The sequence below is a fragment of the Marmota marmota genome, unplaced genomic scaffold, assembly GCF_001458135.2.
Source record: "Marmota marmota marmota unplaced genomic scaffold, marMar, whole genome shotgun sequence".
In the NCBI taxonomy this organism is placed as follows: Eukaryota; Metazoa; Chordata; class Mammalia; order Rodentia; family Sciuridae; genus Marmota; species Marmota marmota.
Genome location: NW_026000242.1, coordinates 9,531,781 through 9,553,856, shown reverse-complemented (window position 1 = coordinate 9,553,856; position 22,076 = coordinate 9,531,781). Strand labels below are relative to the sequence as shown.

Sequence of the window (22,076 nt, the reverse complement as noted above, 5' to 3'; positions counted from 1 at the left end):
AGAAGACTCCCCCACCCCAAAAAAAGACTCCACCAGAAAACTTCTAGAACTAGTAAATGAATTCAGCAAATGATCAGAATATAAAACCAACAGCCTTAAATCAAAGGCATTTGTATATAGCAGTGACAAATCTTCTGAGAAGGAAATGAGGAAAACTACCCCATTCACACAGAAAAAAAAGATACTTGGAAATTAACGAAAGAGGTGAAAGATGTATACAGTGAAAATTACAGAACCCCAAAGTGAGAAATCAAAGAAGACCTTAGAAGATGGAAAGATCTACCTTCCTCTTGGATAGGCAGAATTAATATTATCAAAACAACCAGACTACCAAAAGCACTATACAGATTTAATGCAATTCTGATCAAAATACCAATGTATATACCAATACAAAATACAATGTATATACCAATACAAAATACCAATGTATAGAAATAGAAAGAGCAATAATGAAATTCATCTGGAAAAATTAGAGACCCAGAATACCTAAAGCAATCCTTAGCAGGAAGAGTGAAGCAGACCTTAAACTATACTAGTAACAAACAAAACTAGAGCAATAGTAACAAAAACAGCATGGTATTGGCACCAGAACAGGCTGGTAGACCAATGGTACAGAAGAGAGGACACAGAGACTAACTCACAAAATTATAATTATCTTATATTAGACAAAGGTGCCAAAAACATGCGCTGGAGAAAAGATAGCCTCTTCAAAAAATGGTGCTGGGAAAACTGGAAATCCATATGCAACAAAATGAAATTAAACCCATATCTCTCATCATGCACAAAACTCAATTCAAATGGATAAAAGACCTAGGAATTAATCCAGAGACTCTGTGTCTAATAAAAGAAAAAGTAGGCCCTAATCTTCATCTCCTGGGATTAGGCCCCAACTTCCTTAATAAGTCTCCTATAGCACAAGAATTAAAACCAAGAATCAATAAATGGGATGGAATCAAAAGAAAAAGTTTTTCTCAGCAAAAGAAACAATCTGTGAGGTGAACAGAGAGCCTACATCCTGGGAGCAAATCTTTATTCCTCACACATCAGATAAAGCACTATTCTCTAGGTTTTATAAAGAACTCAAAAAACTAAGCACCGAAAAATCAAATAACCCAATGAACAAATGGACCAAGGACCTGAACAGACACTTCTCAGAAGAGGATATACAAATCAATGAACAGATATATTAAAAAATGCTCATCATCTCTAGCAATAGCAGAAATGTAAATCAAAACTACTCTAAGATATCATCTCACTCCAGTCAAAATGGCAGCTATTATGAAGACAAACAACACTAAGTGTTGGTGAGGATGTGAGGAAAAGGCACATTCATACACTGCTGGTGGAACTGCAAATTGGTGCAGCCAATATGGAAAGCAGTATGGAGATTTCTTGGAAATCTTGGAATGGAACCACCATTTGACCCAGCTATCCTCTCCTGGGACTATACCTAAAGGACTTAAAATTAGCATACTACAGGGACACAGCCATATCAGTGTTTATAGCAGCACAACTCACAAAAGCTAAACTGTGGAACCAACATAGATGCCCTTCAGTGGATGAATGGATAAAAAAATGTGGCATATATACACAGTAGAATTTTACTCAGCAATAAAAGAAAATAAAATCATGGCAATTGCAGGTAAATGGATGGCACTGGAAAAGATAATGGTAAGTGAAGTTAGCCAATCCACCAAAAACAAATGCCGAATGTTTTCTCTGATATAAGGAGGCTGACTAATTGTGGGGTAGAGAGGGGGAATATGGAAGGAATAGATGAATTCTAGATAGGGATGAGGGGAAGGAGAGAAAGGGAGGGGCATTGGGTTAGCAAGGATGGTGGAATGTGATAGACATCATCATCCAAAGTACATGTATGAAGACACAAATTGGTGTCAACATACTTTATATACAACCAGAGATATGAAAAATTGTGCTGTATATATGTAATAAGAATTGTAGTGCATTCCGCTGTCATTTATTTTTCACAAAAATCAATAAAAAAATAAAAGAAAGAAAAGCGGTAGTTTTCCTCATTTCCCTTCTAAGGATTTGTCACTGATGTACAAAAATGCCTTTAATTTATGGGTGTTGATTTCATATCCTGCTATTTTGATGAATTCATTTACTAGTTATAGAAGTTTTCTGGTGGAACTCTTAGGGTCTTCCAGGTATAGAATCATATCATCAGAAATAGTGCCAATTTGAGTTCTTCTTTTCCAATGTGTATCCCTTTAATTTCTTTTGTCTGTCTAATTGCCCTGACCAGTGTTTCAAGGACTATGTTAAATGCAAGTGGTGAAAGAGGGCCTCCCTGTCTTGTTCCAGTTTTAGAGGGAGTGCCTTCCATTTTTCTCCATTTGGAATGATGTTGGCTTAGCATAGATAACTTTTATGATGTTGAGATATGTTCCTGTTATCACTAATTTTTCTAGTGTTTTGAACAACATAAAGAGGGGATGTATTTTTTTCAAATGCTTTTTCTGCATCTATTGAGATGATCATATGATTCTTATCTTTGAGTCTATTGATGTGATGAATTACATTTATTGATTTCCATATGTTGAACCAAACTTGTATTTCTGGGATGAATCCCACGATCTTTCTGATATGTTTTGTATTTGATTTGCCAGAAGTTTATTGAGAATTTTGGCACCTATGTTCATTTGACATATTGGTTTTAGGTTGTATTTTTTAATGTGTCTTTGCCTGGTTTTGGGATGAGTGTGATATTGGCCTCATAGAATGAATTTGGAAGTGCTGCCTCTATTTATATTTCCGAAATAAATTGCAGAATATTAGTATTCATTTTTCTTTAAAGGTCTTGTAGAACTCGGCTATATATCTATCTGGTCCTGGACTTTTCTTGGTTGATAGACTTTTGATGGCATATGCTATTTCATCACTTGAAACTCATCTGTTTAAATTATGAATATCATCATGATTCAATATATTGTTCCAGGATCTCCTGACTTTGAGGGTCTGGGTTGAAAAATCTGCTGAGAAATGTATTGGTCTCCCCCTATATATGATCTCATTCCTCTGTCTTATGGATTTTAAGATTCTATACTTATTCTGTACACTAGGCATTTTCATCATGATATGTGTTGGTGTAAATCTGTTGTAATTTTGTATATTTGGTGTCCTGTAAGCCTGTTGTATTTGGTTTTCCAATTCATTCTTCATGCTTGGGAATTTTCTGATATTATCTCATTGAAGAGATTGTGCATTCCTTTGGTTTGCAACTCTGTGCCTTCCTTTATCCCAATAACTCTTAGATTTGGTCTTTAGATGCTGTCCCATAATTCTTGTATATTCTCTTCGTGGTTTGTAACTTTCTTCACTGTGTGATAAACTTTATTTTCCAGATTGTATACTTTGTCTTCATTATCTGACATTCTTTCTTCCAAGTGACCTAGTCTGTTGGTTATGCTTTCTATTGAGTTTTAAATTTGATTTATTGTATCTTTCATTTCAAGGATTTCTGACTGGTTATTTTTCACAGTTTATATCTCTCTCTTGAAGTAATCTTTTGCTACCTGTATTTGCTCTCTTGTCTCATTGTTGGAGTGATCAATTTTTGCTTGTATTTGCTTATTTATGACATTCTTTAATTCACAGATTATTTTAATTATGAACCTTCTGAATTCCTTCTCTGACATTTCATCAACATCACTGTCCATGGGTTCTGTTATTACAGTGTCCTGGTTTGTTGGGGCACTTTCCTACCTTGTTTTTTTCATGTTGTCTATGTGTCTTCCTTTCTTCCAGTGTGAATCCGAGATATTAAGTTTCTTCCATATATTCTTTTAGTAGCTGTATAGATTGTCTGTACCTTACCTTGATGTTGGGCTTCCAGATCCTGCTAGTGTCCCTCAATGAATGCTACTGCATACTGGATCTGGGACCTGCATAAGTTGAAGTGGGTGAATCTGGGAAGCTGGGCTTAACCTCCCATGGTAGTCTGCTGTTTGAAAGTTTGGTGGTCCTGCACCAGAGGTTAGGCTCTGTCAGGTGTCTTCCCAGGAAGACACTCTGTCAGGTGTCTTCCCTGCCTGCTGTGCACCTAGGTCCAGCACAGGTGGGTGTGGGTGAATCTGGGCCACTGGGCTTGACCTCCTGTGGAGGTAGTCTGCTGGTGAGAAGGGGCGGTTCTGCACCAAAGGCTAGGCTCTGGCGGGGCAGGGGGGAACCTGGCCTACTGAGAGCCTGGATCTTGCGTAGGCTGATGTGGGCCGTCTGGTCTGGATCTTGGTTTCTGTGGTAGTCTACTGGTCAGAATGGGTGGTCCTACACTGGAGGCTGGGCTCTGGCGAGTGTCTGCCCCAATAGGGTAGGAGTGAGCCAGGCCTGCTGTGCACCTGGGCCCCACAGAGGCTGGTAAGGGTGAATCTCTGGTTGTTTTTTTGAAGATCTATTGTTGATAAGGGTGTGTTGAAATCACCCAGTATTATTGTATGGTGATGTATTGTGATTTAATGTCAAGAAGTATTATTTTTTATGTAGTTAGGTGTAATAACATTTGGGCCATATATATTTACTCTCCTCATACCTTCTTGTTGGATTGTTTCATTTCCTGGTGTGTCATGGCCTTTGTTGTCTCTTCTGATTAATTTTTTTCCTTCAAGTCTGTTTTGTCAAATATAAGAATAAATGCTCCTTCTTTTCAGACTCTATTCGCATGGAATATTTTCTTTCCATCATTTTTCTTTCAGCCTGGCAATGTCTTTTCCTTTGTGATTAGTTTCTTGCAAACAACATATATTTGGTTCTTGTTTTTTAATCAATTCCTGCTAATCTATGTCTTTTAATTGGGGAGTTGAGACCATATGCATTCAGTGTTATTATGGCTATGTGTTTATTGTTTTCTTCTGTTTTGGCTTGTTTGATATATTTATATCTGTCTTGATTTTCATTTAATTGGTTTCTTTTCAAGTGATTTTCACATATTTTGGAGTTTTGGAGTTCTTCCTTTTATAGTTTATCTATGAACTTTCTTTGTAGGGATGACTTAGTTGTCATGAATTTTTTTTAGTTTTTTTCTTGGAATGGAAATTTCTTATTTCTCCATTGATTTTGAAAAAAATATATATTTTTTTCTGAATACAGCAATGACTGGTAGTTGTTTTCTTTTAGAGCTTGAGATATCTCATCCTTGGCTCTCTTTGAATTTAGGATTTAAGTTTAGGAGTCCAAGTGTGCTTTTGTTTACCCCATACCTTTATATGTTGGATATTTGTAAATTGCTTTTAATTTTACAGAAGCTCCCAATGTGAGATTACCTTGAGTCTCTGAGAAGACTTTGGACTTGAACTTTAAATTTTGAGCAATTTCAGAACTGTTGAGATTATGGGGACTCTTGGGAATTGACTAAATGTATTTTGCATTGTCAGATGAGAATGAGATTTTGGAGACCAGAGGTGGAATTGTATGGTTTGGACATGAGATGTCCCCCAAAACTTCATGTATGAGACAATGCAAGAAGTTTCAGAGGAGAAATGATTGGATTGTGAGAGTCTTAACCCAATCAGTGAATTAATTCCTGATGGGATTAACTGAGTGGTAACTAGACGCAGATGGATGAGGCTGGAGGAAGTTGTTAATTGGGGGCGTGGCTATGGGGTATACATTTTGTATGTAGAGCTGGAGTTTCTCTCTCTGCTTTATGATCACTGTGATGTGAGCTGCTTCTCTCTGCCACACTCTTCCTCCATGATGTTCTGCCTTACCTTGAGCCCCAAGGTATTGAGCTGGCCTTCTCTGGGCTAAGACCTCTGAAACCCTCAAATAAACTTTCCTGCCCTACAGTGGTGCTGGTCATATCCTTTAGTCACAGCAGCAAAAAAGATGACTAAAACAGCTTTATTGGTTTGCCTCTAAATGTGACCTGATGTATTTCTCTCATAGATTTTAGTATGTTTCCTCATTTTCTATGTTAGGCCTTTGATTATGATGTGTCTCAGAGAGGCTTTGTTCTGAATTTGTCTATTTGAGGTCCTGTGTGCATCCTATATGAGGATGTCTACATTATTTATAATAGGGAAAATGTTTGCTGTTACAATCTCATTGAACATGTTCTTAATGCCTTTAGACTGTATCTCCATGTTCTCTTCTAGCCCACTGACTCTCAGTTTTGTTTGGATGCTATCCTAGCATTCTTGTATGCTCTGATCATTGGCTTTTATTTTTTCCCCTTTATTGTAAACTGTGTATTCACATATCTTGGCTTCAAGACCTGAAGTTCTCTTTTCTATGAAATCTAATCTGTGGTTGATGCTTTCAAATGAATTTTTAATTTTTTTAATTGTATCTTTTATTTCCACAGTTCTAATTGGTTTCCTTTCATATTTTCTCCTCTCTCCCCCTCTTGGTGTGGGGGTGGGCAGGGATATTTGACCACTGAGCCATACCCCCAGCCCTATTTTGTATTTTATTAAAGACAGGAACTCACTGAAATAAAAACTTTTGCTGAGGCTGGCTTTGAACTCGAGATCCTCCTGCCTCAGCCTCCCAAGTTACTGGGACTGCAGACGTGAACCACTGCACCCAGTTTCAATATCTCTATTTTTTATTTTCTTTTTTTAAAAATAATTTTTTATTTGTTCTTATTATGCATGTCAGTGGAATGCATTTATGCACTTTGATGTACGTAAATGGGGTATAATTGATCATTTTTCTCATTGTACATATAGAATCACAATGGTCATGCAGTCATATATGTATATAAGGTAATAATGTCTGTTTCATTCTACTATCATTCCTATACCTATAGCCTCTCCCCTCTCTTAACTTCCCTCTACCTAATGTAAAGTAACTCTCTTCTTCCCTAGCCCTACTCTCTTATTGTGAATTAGCATATTCATATCAGAGAAAACATTCAGCATTTTTTTGAGATTGGCTTATTTTGCTTAGTAAGATATTCTCCAACTCCATCCATTTACCTGCAAATGCCATATTTCATTCTTCTTTAAAGCTGAGTAATATTCTATCAAATATATATTTCATATTTTCTTTATCCATTCACCTATTGAAGGTCACCTAGGTGGTTCCTTCGCTTGGTTATTGTGAATTGTGCTGCTATAACATTGACAGGGCTGTGTCACTGTAGTATGCTGATTTTAAGTCCTTTGGGTATAGACTGAGGAGTGGAATATCTAGTTTAAATGGTGGTCCCAATCTCAGTTTTCTGAGGAATCTCCATACTGCTTTCAATAATGGTTGCACCAATTTGCAGTGCCACCAGCAATGTATAATTGTATCTTATCCCCCACATCCTCACCAATATTTATTATTGCCTGTATTCTTGATGATTATCATTCTGACTGGAGTGAGATGAAATCTTAGAGTAGTTTTGATTTGCATTTCTCTAATTGCTAGAGATGTTGAACTCTTTTTCATATGTTGATTGGTTGTATTTCTTCTTCTGTGAAGTGTCTATTCAATTCCTAATTTATTAATTAGGTTATTTGTTTTTTTGGTGTTAAGTTTTTTGAGTTCTTTATATATTCTAGAGATTAATGCTTTATCAAAGGTGCATGTGGTAAAGATTTTCTCCCAATCTGTAGGCTCTTTCCTCCCATTATTGTTTCCTTTGCTGAGAAGAAGCCTTTTAATTTAAATCCATCCCATTTATTAATTCTTGAATATAGTTCTTGCACTTTAGGAGTCTTGTAAGGAAGTCAGATCCTAGGCTGACATGGTAAAAATCTGGGCCTATTTTTTCTTCTATTAGGCACAGAGTCTCTATTCTAGTGCCTAGGTCTTTGATCCACTTTGAGTTGATTTTTGTGCAGGGTGAGAGATAGAGGTTTAATTTCATTTTGCTAATATGGATTTCCAGCTTTGCCAGCACCATTTGTTGAATAGGCCATCTTTTCTCCAATGTATGTTTTTGGCACCTTTGTCTAGCATGAGATAACTCTATTTGTGTGGTTTTGTCTCTGTTTTGTCTTCTATTTTGGGTGATTGGTCTACAAGTCTGTATTGGTGCCAATACAATGCTGATTTTGTTGCTATAGCTCTTTAGTACAGTTTAAGTTCTAGTATTGTGAAGCCTCCTGCTTCACTTTTCTTGCAATGATTGCTTTGTTTATTTTGGGTCTTTTATATTTCTAATGAATTACATGATTGCTTTTTCTAATTCTATGCAGAATGACATTGGGATTTTAATAATATTTTGTTAAATCTGTATAGTGCTTTTGGTAGTCTGGCCATTTTGACAATATTAATTCTGCTTATCCAGTAGCATGGGAGATCTTTCCATCTTCTAAGTCTTCTTTAATTTATTTCTTTGGTGTTCTATAGTTTTCATTGTAGAGGTCTTTCACCTCTTTTTTTAAATTGGTTTCCAAGAATTTTTTTTTTTGAGGCTATTGTGATTGTTTTCCTAATTTCTCTTTCAGAGGATTCATTCCTGATGTATAGGAATGCATTTTATTTCTGGGTATTGATTTTATAATCTGCTACTTTGCTGAATTCATTTATTAGTTATATTTTTTTGGTGGAACTTTTTGGGTCCTCTAGGTATAGAATCATTTCATCCACAAATAGTGATACTTTGAGTTCTTCTTTTTCTATTTATATTCCTTTAATTTTTTTCATCTGTCTGATTGCTTTGGCTAGAGTTTCAAAGTCTACATTGAATAGAAGTGTTGAAAGAGGGCATCCTTGGCTTGTTTTAGTTTTTATAGGGAATTCTTTCAATTCTTCTCCATTTTGAATTATTCTGGCCTTGGATTTAGCATGTGTATCTTTCATAATGTTGAGGTATGTTCCTACTATTCCTAGTTTTTCCAGGGGTTTGAACATGAAAAGGTGCTGTATTTTGTCAAATGCTTTTTCTGCATCTATTGAAATGATAATATAATTTCTTTTTAAAAATATTTTTCTATTTGTAGATGGTCACAATACCTTTGTTTTGTTTATTTATTTTTATGTGGTGCTGAGGATAGAACCCAGTGCCTAACATGTGTGAGGCAAGCATGCTACTGCTGAGCCACAACCCCATTCCTGATGATATGATTCTTATCTTAAGTCTATTTGATGTGACGAATTACATTTATTGGTTTCTGTATGTTGGACAACCTTGCATCCCTGGGATAAAACCTACTTGATGGTGGTGTACTCATTTTAATATGTTTTTGTATTCGATTTGCCAGAATTTTACTGATAATTTTTACATCTATATTTGTCAGGGATATTGGTCTGAAGTTTTCTTTCCTTGATGTGTCTTTGTCTGTTTTTGGTCTCAGGGTAATATTAGCCTCATAGAATGAGTTTGGAAGGGTTCCCTCCTTTTCTATTTCATGGAATACTTTGAGAAGTATTGGTTTTAATTCTCCAATTCTTTGAAGATCTTGTAGAATTCAGCCGAATTCTGTCTGGTCCTGGGCTTTTCTTAATTGGTAGGCTTTTGATGGTGTTTTCTATTTCATCACTTGAAATCGATCTGTTTGAATCATGTATGACCTCCTGATTAAGTTTGGGTAGGTAATATGCCTTTATAAATTTGTTGATGTCTTTGATATTTTCTATTTTTTGGAGTAAAAATTTCAAAATAGTTTTTAGTTGTCTTCTGTATTTTAGTCATGTCTGTTGTGATATTTCCTTTTTCATCATGTATTTTAATAATTTGAGTTTTCGTTCTTTTTCTCTTCATTAGTGTGGCTAGGGTTTATCTATTTCATTTATTTTTTCAAAAATCCAACATTTTTGTCAATTTTTTGATTTGTTTCTTTTGTTTCAGTTTCATTGTTTTCAGCTCTGATTTTAATTATTTCCTGTCTTCTACTGTTTTGGTGTTCATTTGTTCTTCTTTTTCTAGGGCTTTGAAATGTAATGCTAAGTCATTTATTTATTGTCTTTTTGTTCTTTTAATAAATGAGATCAATGCAATAAACTTTCCTCTTAGTACTACCTTCATAGTGTCCCAGAGATTTTGATATGTTTTATTGGTATTTCCTTGTTTTTAAATTTCATCCTTGATTTCTTCTACTATCCATTCATCATTTATTAGTGTATTATTTTATCTCCATATATCACAGAAGCTTCTATTTTTACTTTATCACTGATTTCTAATTTTATTTCATTATGATCTTATAGAATGTAGGGTATTATTTTTTGTATTTACTAAGAGTTGCTTTGTGGCATAAGATATAGTCTATTTTAGAGAATTATCTATGTCCTTCTGAGAATACAGTGTATTCCCTCATTGATGGATGAAATATTCTATATATGTCTATTAAATCTAAATTATTGATTGTATTATTTAATTATATAGTTTCTTTGTTTAGTTTTTGTTTTGAAGATATGTCTAGTAGTGAGAGAGGTGTGTTAAAGTCACCCAGTATTATTGTGGTACGGTCTATTCGATTCTTGAAATTGAGAAGGGTTTGTTTGATGTACATTGAATGGGGCATACATATTTACAATTGTTATGTCTTGGTGATATATAATTCCCTTAAGTAGTATGAAAATGTCCTTCTTTGTCCCTTCTGAATACCTTTGACTTGAAGTCCACTTTATCTGAAATGAGGATAAAACCCCTGTTTGTTTATGCAATCCATATGAGTAATATGTTTTTCCCATCCTTTCACCTTCAGTTTGTGGATGTCTTTGCCTATGAGGTGATTCCCTTGGAGACAGCATATTGTTGGGTCTGGTTTTTTAATCCAATCTGTGAGTTTATTTTGTATGATTGATGAGTTTAGGTCACTCACATTTAAGGTTATTATTGAGATGCGATTTGTATTTCCTGTCATTTATATTTCTAATTTTTAATTTGATTGAATTTTTCTTTTGATTGACTATTCCTTTAATAGTACCTCCCTTTGTTGGTCTTCACTTTTTTTTTTCACTTCATCCTCATGGATTATTTTGTTGATAATGTTCTGCAGTGCAGGCTTTCTAGTTGTAAATTCTTTTGTTTATCATAGAAGGTTTTCATTTCATTTTCAAATCTGAAAACTAATTTCGATGGGTGTAGTATTCTTGGTTGACATCCTTTTTCTTTTAGAGCTTGAAATACATTATTCCAGGACCTCATGCTTTGAGGGTCTGGGTTGAGAAATCAGCTGAGATCTGATTTGGGTCCCCTACACATAATTTGGTTTTTGTTCTCTCATGACATCTAATATTATTTTATACTTATTCTGTATTTTAGTCATTCTCATTATAATATGTCTTGTTATGGGTCTGCTGTAATTTTATACATTTGGGTTCCTAAATGCCTCTTGTATTTGGTTTTCCATTTCATTCTTTAGTTTTTGGAAATTTTCTGACATCATGTCATGGAAGAGACTGTACATTCTTTTGGTTCATATCGCTGTTCCTTTATCTATCCTGATAACTCTTAATTTTGGTCTTTTCATGTTATCCCATAATTCTTGGAAGTTCTCTTCATGGTTTCTTATCATATCTCTTCTTGGTCAACTTTGTTTTCAGGATTATATATTTTGTCTTCATTGGCTGAGGTTCTGTCTTCCAAGTCTGTGGGTGATGTTTTTATTGAATTTATAATTTGGTTTATTGATTCCTTCATTTTGAGAATTTCTGCTTGTTTTTATTTTTGGGATCTATAGTTCTTTATTGAAGTGATCTTTCACTTCCTGTATTTCTCTTTGATCTCATTCTTTACACCATCCTTTACTTCCCAGATCAGTTTAAGTATGTACATTCTAAACTGTTTCCCAGACATTTCTTCCACTTGTTGTCAGTGGATTCTGTTATTGGAGCATCTTGGTTTGTTTGGGGTGCTTCATTCCCTTGTTTTTTTAATATTGTTTGTGTATTTTCCTACATAGTGGTATGGATCTGAGGCAGTACAGATTCTACCCTGTAGACTCTTATTGTTCCTGATGGTTTCTAGTACCTTATCTTTTAAGGGGGAGACCAATATCAACAGCACCAAATGTAAACAATATTAAGTCTTAAACCTAATAGCTCCCGCTAAGGCATCTACTGCTTTCTTGCAATAAACAGAAATGATGAGTTCAATCACTGTCTACAATATAAAGAGAAAATTCACTAAAAGGGTTTACAATTTCAAATGACGGACAATGAGAGAACAGAAGTAGTGCAGGATATGATGTTCATGAGGGAGGAAGAGAGGAGCCAGAAGCAAAAATCCACAGGAAGAGTGGAAGACGAACTGACAGGTTGGCTGATAGTTGGAGAAAAGGTAGAAAGAGAATCCAGGAAAACCCATAAGTGAGAGGAAGAATATATACAAAGAAAAAAAATTAAAAATATAAGAATACAATGAAACTATAAAACACCATTCATATATCACCATCCTCAACAACTTGATGCATAAAAAATACCATGTTTCAAACATACTAGAAACATAAAATCAGTCTTGTTGGAAAATTGAACAACTGTCTGTCAGTGTTTGAAAGTTTCTCAGCCCTTTCTCTGAGTTCTCATAGGATTGCCAGTCCCAGATTGGCCCTTGTAGATCCAGTAACTAACCCATAGATCTGGGCTTCAGATACCCCAGGCTCCGCCACATTGCAATCCCAAGATCTCAATGTTGCTTCAATTTGCAGAGAGACCACCAGGGATATGCTCACACAAATGAAAGACTCTGAGAAGCAGCAGCAAGATGGAGGCTACCAGTACTCCCAGCAAGAAGACCCCAGGTACAGCCAAGTCCATAGGCACAATGACATTGGACCACCAGATCCTGGACAGAGTCCCCAGACAGAGGCAGCTGTGCCCCAAGATGGTGGTGGCAGCAAACTTGCTGGCAACAAGATTCCCAGGCCCTGGTTGGTATTCCAAGATGGATGCAGTCACATGCAACAAAACCTGGAGTCTTCTTGGCAGTTTACTTCTAGGCAGTGGTGGTAGTGGTAGTGATGGGAATCAGCAGAAGTCCACAGCAGGTTAGCAGCAACTATAGTGGGACAGTGGCAGTGGTGGCGGATGTGGCTTCAGGGGTAGCATCACCCAGAGAGAAGATCTCCAGATGACCTCCAGGCAGCAGCAGTGCAGAGGAGTGACTCTTCATGCTTGCTCCCCATGGAGTTCTGGGTACTTCTGGTTGGTTCTCAGGAAAACACTTTATCTTCAAGCAATGTCATACTCAAAACCAGGCTTGTTAGGAACACAGACTGTCACTTCATGTTTTCTTTCCATGCTTTTCTTCTAAAATTTCTCCCTTGCTTCTATTTCTCTTACCTGAGAGAAGATCTTGGCTGAGATTATAGGTGTGTACCACCACACTTGGCCTGTTCATAATTTTGATCACACTTCAAATACTTCTCTAATTGTCTTGTCATCTCCATCACCATTGTATAGCATCCTATCACATTACACTGCCAAATGTTTTATTTTGTCATATTGTTTTTGGAATTACTCCATAATAATTATTATACGATTATATATTTCTTTGTTTTTCTGTTTATTATATTTCCCTTAAAAGAATGTAAAGTCTTTAATGGAAGATATTCGATGTGACTTCTTGACCACTATAATATCAAACTAGAATAGTATCTGACACCTGATAGGGTTTCCATAAATATTTATGATGATCTTTACACTGGGCACTGAACTGAAAACTGTGGTTCATTGACAAATGAATATAAAATGCATTATCCCCTTCCCAAAAGAAAGTGGATAAACAGGCTTAAGATGTCTTATTTTATCTGCTTTTTCTCAGACAAAGTAAGAGTAAATTGGAACTCTGTGGTATAAAATTAAGGAAGAATAAGGTGCTATATTATTTTATGATAGTTAGATTGTCCTCTTCAACTGATATTCTTATATCAGTCACTCCTTTTTGGTCACTTTTTGGGAAGACCCATTAAAATGCTAATGAGAGTGGTTAAAATGTTAACCTTCCTGTGTAAATTATAGGAGCCAACATTGCTGATTATGTACAGAAGGACTTTCAAACATGCTTTAAGTAGTGAAGTTTTTTTTTCATAGCAGAAGCTCACCCCCTAAGTATAATGTACTCATAGGTAAGAGTGGTTGATACTTGAGTTGAAGTGGTGGAGATTGAAATCTATATTCTGTCCACCAGGTATCTCTCTTGACTCCTGACCTTCAAGGCTGTGTCCAAAGGACGCCCTGTGGCACCCAGAGCAGCTACACAGAACATGGTTTTAAGATTATGAATCTTTGACTAACTTCTTAGTTTTTTGAAATGGGGGCCCAAAAAACTGTAGTATTTTATTCAAAGTCTTGAACTTAGTGGCAGCAGTGGTACAAAAATACACCTCCTTGAATTCCAGTGCAGTGTGCTTTCACCTGTGTTACCCTAGAGGCGTGAATGCTAAATGCTATAGAATCAGATTAGAGCCTAGCAGTCAGAGTTCCTACAGGGAGAGAAGAGTCAGAATTTTTCAAGATCTGGGGGTCATTGCTTAGAATGCTTCTTCTCCCCTAGGACTGTAGAATAATTTCCTCACAAGAGTTTTCATTTGGAAATCTTCTTACATCTGTCTTAAGAAACAGAAATAAGGAAACGTGACTTCATTCTCCAAACATTTATTTTACAGTGACTGTATAGCTCTGAATTTTCATGCATCAAAGGAGAACTTTTACCCATATAACTTCCTATTGACTCTAATCAAGAGGGGTAAGATGGGTAGTGATATTGGCCCACTTATATGGTTATATTGTGGGCATGTATGACTATATAACAACAAATCTTATCATTGTGTACACTTATAATGCACCAATAAAAATGTGAAAAAGAACATGTTAAAAAAGAAGGGGGGACATTTTCATGACTATTTTTAGTTTCCTTTGTGATTGAAAACTTGGATTAGAAATAATTTACTTGGCTGAACTGGTGGATTCATATTGGCCAATGCAGATTATCTTCTCAGCTAACTGGAAGCTTAGAGCCAAACACAATACTTGGTATGCTACCAGACACTCAATAGATCATTTCCCTACCTAAATAAACAAATTTCAGAGATATGTGATATCTAGTAAATATAGTTTATAAATATATTAATTTGACATTTGAATACATATTGAAGTGAATGGACATCATCTGTGCCATATGCAATTGTGGTATCCCAGGCATGACACCCATATTGAGATCCTGGAAAATATCCATCATCACAAGGTATTGAATATTACCATGAGTCACTTAATCTTTCCACATCATTGTGCATCTCCCTGATGTTTTCTGTTTTGATAATGATTGTGGTGTCTGAAATGCTGGTCCAGAGAAATAACAATGATGGTATGTTTTTCTCTTGCAGTCCTATCAATGGCTCAGGCGATATACTCAATCCCTTTGAATAGGGAGATTATCCAACCAAGGGGTAACCATGTTTTTTTTTTTTTCCACTGCATGTTGAATTTCCTATCCAAGTCTTTAGCTAGTTGATGTTGCAGTTTGCATACTCATGCAGATCCACTGACTCCAGTGCTGAAGACAAACAGGCAATCCCAAAATGAAAGGAGAATAAAGTTACGAAGATTGACTAGTCATAAACACAGGTGAAAAAAATTGATGTTTAGACATTAATAAACTAATCATATTTGATTTATTATAGGTTTAGCTGAGGGGACACTTTTGAAACTTACTTCAACAATAAAAACTGTTGTGCAAATATATTATGTATGTCCTTCTGTAGAATCACGCAGATTGAAATGGACTGGGGATGATAAGGCACTGAAAAACTTCACTGAAGGATGATGTGGTCTGCTTGTAAGAATTATATTTATAAAACTTGTTAACTGTGAATTAATGCCATTTAAGGCTACAGGAAGGTGCTATTTACATAAAAATAATGTACTAACTTCCCCAACTAATTGGTAAATTCCCTGAAACCTGACACTATATTCTAAATGTCTGTGTTTCATTCCATATGCATGGAATGGTACTGAGTACCTTATCTATAATAATAGTATCACTATTTGTTTGTGAAGTCATTTATAGTTTATAAGGCATTCATTTAGACTGAAGCAGTCACTCATGTCAAAGTCCCTCATTTATGTATTTAATTGCCATGTCATAAAAAAAAACCCAAGAGAAAAACTCACCTATCAAGATTACAGAGTTTTAAAAGAACCAGCCTTTAACTTGAAGTTCTTACCACCTCTTATGAAACTAGTCTACCTGATCTTGACACTTCTGCAAAGAATCATAAATACAGTAAGATGATATCCTTGTATTTTTTAGCATATCAATTACACCTTATCTGAATATCAAGGTCAGCTGATTTATAGTAAGTATGTCAGTGAGAAATATGTATTAAATGATTGTTAGTGCTTTGTAACATGTACTGCATTGGAGATAAAGGACTAAATTTGAAGTCTTAAGTCAATGATTGAAAAATAAAAGGCTGAATGGTTGATTGGCAGACTGTTTTCTTCACTCTTCTTCTAATTTACTTCAGTTTTCTTTTTCAAAACCTACTCTACCTATAGAATTTAATTGTTAACAAAATATACAAGAGGTGTTTACCTACGGTGACTTCCAAGATGAGCTGAAGAGGGTAGGTAACTCAGTAATGCAGTACTTTTCAGGAGCTTTGTAGAGGTTCTATAAAGACACTTACTAAAAACAAATTATGTGAATCTAAAGGTCATCACCATGCCCTTACTTTTTAATTGAGGAGACTGAGGTCCCAAAGAGTTGTATCATTTACTAGATATTGGAATTAAAACTCCTTCTCTGATGGAAGATTGGAGCTCAGATCCTACTTAAATATTTTTCCTTTCTATCAAGAGGATCAGCTTTCTTGCTAATTTAGAGATCCCAAGAGTGGCCTCATCATATCTGTAAGGCCAAAATTGAGCCACCAAAACTGTACTGTCCTCAGTGACAGGAGCTAGACCGAGGACATAGAGGGTACAGACATAGTGATAGTTTTCAAGGTAAGTTTGCTAAGAACTCTTAATGGATTCTGATTTATTACTGGCACACTCTTGATTTAGAGAGCAGCTGTACTCAATTCTTACAATTAGATTCTAACCCCAACTCTGACATTAACTAATAATAATTGCAATTTCTATTGCTTTTTGGGCACTTTCTATGTGCCAGTGCACCCTTCAATGTGTTAATTACTTCACAACCAGTACCTCATTTCATATTCAAAACAAATTCCACTCCTGGTTGAAGGATGAGAAAAATGAGACAGAGAAAATCAATAATAGCCCTGTGGTCATTGTTTGTAAGTGTCGCAGTCTAGGTCTGCTAGACTATAAATACATAGTTGTAAACTTTGTGACACCAATAATGCAAGGTTATTACCTTCCTCCTGAATTTGTCTTATTATCAGATAATGATAATACTGATGATAGGTTATATGAAAAGAAGCTTATTTTCTAACAGAAAATACTCAAAATGCATCATATTTATTGCCTCATTTACCAGGAGGAAGTTGCTCTTCTCATCTACAGTTGACAGGGTAAGTAAACTGAGGGACAGAATGTTTGTCACTGCATTTCTTCTCTTTCTCTCCCCACAGTGGTTCAGTCTGGTTACATCTGCCTAATTGGTATGTGCCCATTAGTGCTCCTGTTTTGATCACACCGATTGCTGCCTGGTACAAGTATTTCCAACATATTGCTTACAAACTGCTTTGGTTAAAACAAAACAAAACAAGACCTATATTGAGGCATAGTTACATGCATTTTGAGGGCACAATCTAAAGAGTGTTGACAATTTCACCCACCTGAGCAGCCACCACATTCAACAGACCTAATATTACCATTACCCCCAAAAGTTCCATTTCTAGTTTAATTGTCCTCTATCAGCCTTCTCTGCTTCTTGGTCCTTGGCAATCACGGACCTGGTTTCCAGTGCTACAGATGAGATTTATTTTCCTTGAGTTTCATGTAAATGAAATTATGTAGAAAGAACTTTTTAATCTGGCTTCTTTAAATCAGGGTTAATTTTTGAGGATTCGTATGTGTTGGTGCACTTACTACTGATCTGTTTCTTTTCAGTATTAAATAATATTCCATTTTGTGACTGTACCATAACATTATTATCTTTTGTCATTGTATGATCATTTGAGTTATTTTCAGTTTGGACTATTGTGTATAGAGCTGATGTGAATATTCTTATATAGTTCTCTATACAAAATTTTCACTTTCTTTTGGTCAATATCCAAGAGCGAAATGACTGATTCAAATGGAAAGTAGATGTTTAACTGTTGATACAAAAACCAACTGGACTTTATTGCTCTTAATCTGTAGATATATTTGGGGAGAACTGCTCTAGTAACAATATTGAGTCTTCAATCTATGAGCATAGTTTTTTTTCCAGAGGCTAATAACGTGATGTGGGAGATGTTAGTCCCAGAGGAGTGGCTCTGCCACTTTTTGGTGCTGGAACTTTCTAGTCCTTTGCTTTCACACTATCATTGATATACATATGTGGTTTTATCTTACTATTTGTCTTTTATTTTATTTGCCTATTCTATATTTCATTGTCTCCCTGTTTGTTTCTTTTGCATTAATCAGAAAATTTTAAATTATTCTTTTGCTGTCTGCAGTCACCTTTACAGAAATACTAGCAGCTTTGTAATTTCTACTCTATTTTAGAAATTTCAGCATGTATCTTTGACTTTGTATTGTTTAACATAAATCTGCACTTCCAATAACTCCTAGGAATGAAAGACCTTACAAAACTATAACCAATCTATGTTTAACTCCCTCACACTATTTTTTTGTTATTTTAATACTGAAATGATATAATTGTTATTAGTACTACATAACATGTAATTATATTATTCGTCTAACCTTTATTCTTTTAGATCTGTACACTTAGTTTTTTCCCCCGTCTTTCTATAACATCGTTTGGAGCATTTTTCTTGTTTGGGGAACTATTTTTAATATTCTGAACGTCTAAATCTGCTGGTGGCAAATTCTCAAAATTATATTTGCCCCTCTTATTTTACTTTCATTTTTTTAACTAGTAGATGGACGGAATGCCTTTATTTTATTTGCTTACTTTTATGTTGTGCTGAGGATTGAACCCAGTGCCTTATGTATGGTAGGTAAGCGCTCTGCCACTGCTTTCATTTTTTAGGATTTTTTTTTTTTTTTTTGCTGAGTATAAGTCTGTTTTCTAGGTGTTTTGCTTGTTTCTTTTTTATTTGTTCTTTGTGTTTTGGTAGGAGAGAGCATCAGCACTTTGAAATGTTATATATATTCTTCTTACTTCCCTAATTACTCTTTGCTCCCCTTTTACTTTCTCTTGGGTTCTAGTATCTCAAGTCCTTACTGTCTTCGTAGGTTTGTGATGCTTTAAACAGATTGAAATTAAAATTATTCAGCTTTTCCAGTTGTTATTAAAAGGCATTTATAAGCCAATCTATTATTTTTGGAAACAAATTATGTGTGTGTGTGTGTATGTGTGTGTGTACAAATATATACTACACATATGCATGTGTGTATTCACCCTATAGAATATTTTTATTTCATGATATTATATTTTATTTCATTTTTATTTAGTTTTCTAAATAAACTCTTGTGGCTGATATGTAGAAATACCAATTCTCTATTTTTACAGAGCTTTCATGTCAGTGCACATCCAGAACAAAGATGATTAGAAGGGGCCATTCTAGACAACTATGTCTTATTTCCACTGTTTTTCTTTTTCTTTCTTTTTTTTTTGTATTTTGTGATATTTTATTAAATATGTGACGTTGTGGTGCATGATATTTCTTTTTAGTTCCTTTTATTGGATTGAAGAAGTTCTCTTCTGAAAAACAGTTCACAAAGTGTTTTTCTTATCAATGGAAGGAAATTGGGTTACTGTCAAGTCATCTTTTCCTGATTCACTGAGGTAGTTGTCTGATTTCTTTTACTTATATCTTTAAATGTGATAAATTGCATTAATATATTTTCTAAAGCTAAACAATGCTGCCCCTGCTGGCTGAAATCCAATTGGGTAGTAATGTAGATTACAGTTTAAACACAATTCTGTTACATTGTCGGTAAGATTGCAAATTAATACAGTCATTTTGAAAGCAGTTGTGTTGGATTTTTTTTTTTGATAAGTTCTGTCTGCTTAGGCCTTAGTTGAAGCAATCTGATTTGAGCATGTTACAGAGGATTTGTCAGTCAGATCCATAAAGAATCACTTGAAAATTCTATTTCTGTTGATTGTGTATCTGCATGTAGCTGCAGGGAATTGGTAGACTTCAGTATACATAAGTATGAAGTGGCGAAGAAGAATGCAGTGGATATGCACAGGGAGACACTGCTCAGCAGTGGAAGCACCTCAGTGGGTTTACTTACAACATGGAGTGCTGTAGTATATAAGGGAAGAAGGCAATAAGCATGAGAAATCTTTATTACAACATTCTCCATGTGAATTGAAATATACATATAAAGTATACTATAGGTAAACACACATATTGAAAAACACAAATAGGAATATTGCTTTTCAGACTTTAGGGGATCCTGTTGCCCACCTGGGCCGGTTTGCCCCTGCACCAATCCAAACTCAATAATCTGTCCCCACTTTAGAATCCATCTCTCTAGAAAGTTTTCCAGAACAATTCTAGATCACTCTGATGCCTCCCATATTGTGAAATCCTGTGGCACATTTGTACATTTTCTACCCAGACAATGTCACACATGATACAAGGCAAAGAAATAGTATCAGCTGTAAAGAGGTATTTTTGACACATTTTCACTCTTTCCAAGTAGATGTTAGCTGAGTGACTCTCTATGCTTGCTCCCCATGGAGCTCTGGGTATTTCTGCTGGTTGGTTCTTCATAAAACACTTTATCTTCAAGCCACATCATATTCAAAAGCAGCCTGTTCTTGTTAGGAACACAGGCTGTCACTTCATCTTTTGTTTTCCATGCTTTTCTTCTAATTTTTTTTTCCTTTCTTGAAGACAACCACACCTGGCCTGTTCATAATTTTGATCCCACCTCTACTTATTTTGTCACCTCCATCACCACAACACAGAACCCTATCACATTACACTGCCAAAAGCTTTGTTTTGTCATACTGTTTTACTATGAATTTTGGAATTATTCCATAATAATTTTATAGAATTATGTCTTTCTTTGTTTTTATTTGTATTATCTTTCCTTTAAAGCAATGTAAAGTCTCTGATGGCAGTTATTTCATGTGACTTCTTGACCACTGTATGCTCAAAGCTAGATGGTATCTGGAACTTGATAGAGTTTCCATAAATATTTCTGATGATCTGAGTGTACACTGGGCATTGAACTGCAAACTGTGGTTCATTGAAAAATGAATATAAAATGTATTATCCCCTTCCCAAAGGAAACTGGACAAACAGGCTTAAGATGTCTTATTATATCTGCTTTTTCCCCAGATAGAGTAAGAGTAGGTTGGAGCCCTGTTGTATAAAATTAAGGAAGAGTACTGTCAAATTATTTTGTGATAATTAAATTGTCCTATTCAACTGACATTCTTATATCATTCACTCCTTTTTGGTCACTTTATGGGAAGGCCTATTAAAGTGCAAATGAGAGTGATTACCATGATAACTTTCCTGTGTACATTAGAGGAACCAAAATTGTTCATTATATATTGAATGGCTTTCAAACATTTTTAGTGGAGCATTTTTCCTAAGCAGAATCTCACCTAGAAGTGCAATACACACATAGGTCAGAGTGACTGGTACTAGGGCTGAATTGTAGTGGGTGGAACCTGTACCCAGCCCACCAGGCACCTCTCCTGTCTCCTGTCCCAGAATCAAATGGAGCAAGGTCTTAATATCATAAAGTTTAGACTAATCTCTCCATTTGAGAAACTGTTGCTCAGAGAACTGAAGTGACTTATTTGGTCTTACAATTACTGTACATAATAGAGCTAAGACCTAGGTCCTCCAATTCTAGCACACTGTGCTTTCGTATGTGATATCCTAATATTCATGGATGCTAAATGCTGATTGGAGCTTCTCAGTGGGAGTTCTATAAGGAGAGAAAGTTAGATATTTCTGAGATCCAGAGACCTTCTGCTTCTCCTCCGGAGCTGTGGGAGAATCACTTCATAAGACTTCTCATTTGGAAATCAGCTTACATCTGTTTATAGTGGTAGACATAATAAAATGAGACTTCTTTCTCCAAGTGTTTATTTTACAATCACTTNGTAGAGGTAAGTGATTGAG

The 22,076-nt window shown here is 35.4% G+C and overlaps 1 pseudogene; it reads right to left on the bottom strand.

Annotated features, from left to right (window-relative positions):
- Positions 1 to 22,076, bottom strand: part of LOC107145985 — a 38,613-nt pseudogene that overhangs the window by 11,216 nt on the left and 5,321 nt on the right.